Source organism: Mirounga angustirostris, unplaced genomic scaffold, assembly GCF_029215605.1.
Source record: "Mirounga angustirostris isolate CCGP_5_RB_7025 unplaced genomic scaffold, mMirAng1.0.hap1 SCAF_3, whole genome shotgun sequence".
In the NCBI taxonomy this organism is placed as follows: domain Eukaryota; kingdom Metazoa; phylum Chordata; class Mammalia; order Carnivora; family Phocidae; genus Mirounga; species Mirounga angustirostris.
The window spans coordinates 185256610-185257607 of NW_026991711.1; positions in this window are offsets into that span (position 1 = coordinate 185256610).

Genomic DNA, 998 nt, shown 5'->3' on the forward strand with positions numbered 1-998 from the left:
GGAGGTCCTATACTCACCCAGGAGTCCATGTGGCTAGAGTCTTGAAAAGTGGGATAGGGATGGAGATGAAGCCAAGGAATCAGCAGTGGATCAGGTCATGGTAAGGACTGAAACTTACTTTGAGTGAAATGAGGATGAAATAGAGTTTTGAGCAGAGAAATCCTTTTTTAACAGGATCCTTCTGCCTGTTCTCCTCCTGGGAGGCAAGGCCAGGAGCCCCAGTAGGAGGCTATTACAATAATCAACAGGAAGTGTGACTTATTTCAGGGTGGTGTCAATGGGGGTGATGGGAAATGATCATACTCCAAATATATTTTGAAAGAAGAACTAAAAATATTTAGTGATGGAAAAAAATGTGGGCTGTAGAAGAAAAAGAAAGGTCAGTGCAGAAAATAAGTCCATCAATTCGAGCATCTAGATGAATAAAGTTATGGGTGAACCTGAAGAGGATATGGTTTGGAGCAGAATATCAGGAACTCAGTTTTAGCTATTCCATGCATACAGAGAGAAAAGTATCTGAAAACATTATCTTGTAGTGGTATATGAAGAATTTTGGTTGAGAAAAAAAGAGAGAAGTGAGAGAAAAAGTAAAACATTCTCAATCATGCAAATAACCTAGGGAGAATAACTAAAATAAGATGTTATTCGTTGTGAGTTCCCAGTTGAAATTCAGTTCCAGATGAAGATCACTGAATTTGCAATTTGATAACATGTTGTCCTCTGGGTCTTATCTAGATTCCAAACATGGGCAATGGCTATGTTCTGCCTAGACTGCAAATGGTATCTCTGCTCAGACTCTGGAGATTTATAATCATGAACATCAGTGCCTCTTTCAGCACAAATTAACTCATCAAAATAGCTATTCTTAAAAAATGCCTCAAAACCTCATTAATTTCAACATTAGTATTTTTGGTATCTTTATGTAGTTTCTTTTCTCTAGGAGTTGTTTTATAATACCTTTGTTGCCACACTTGAATCTGTAACTGAGTCTCTTGCTT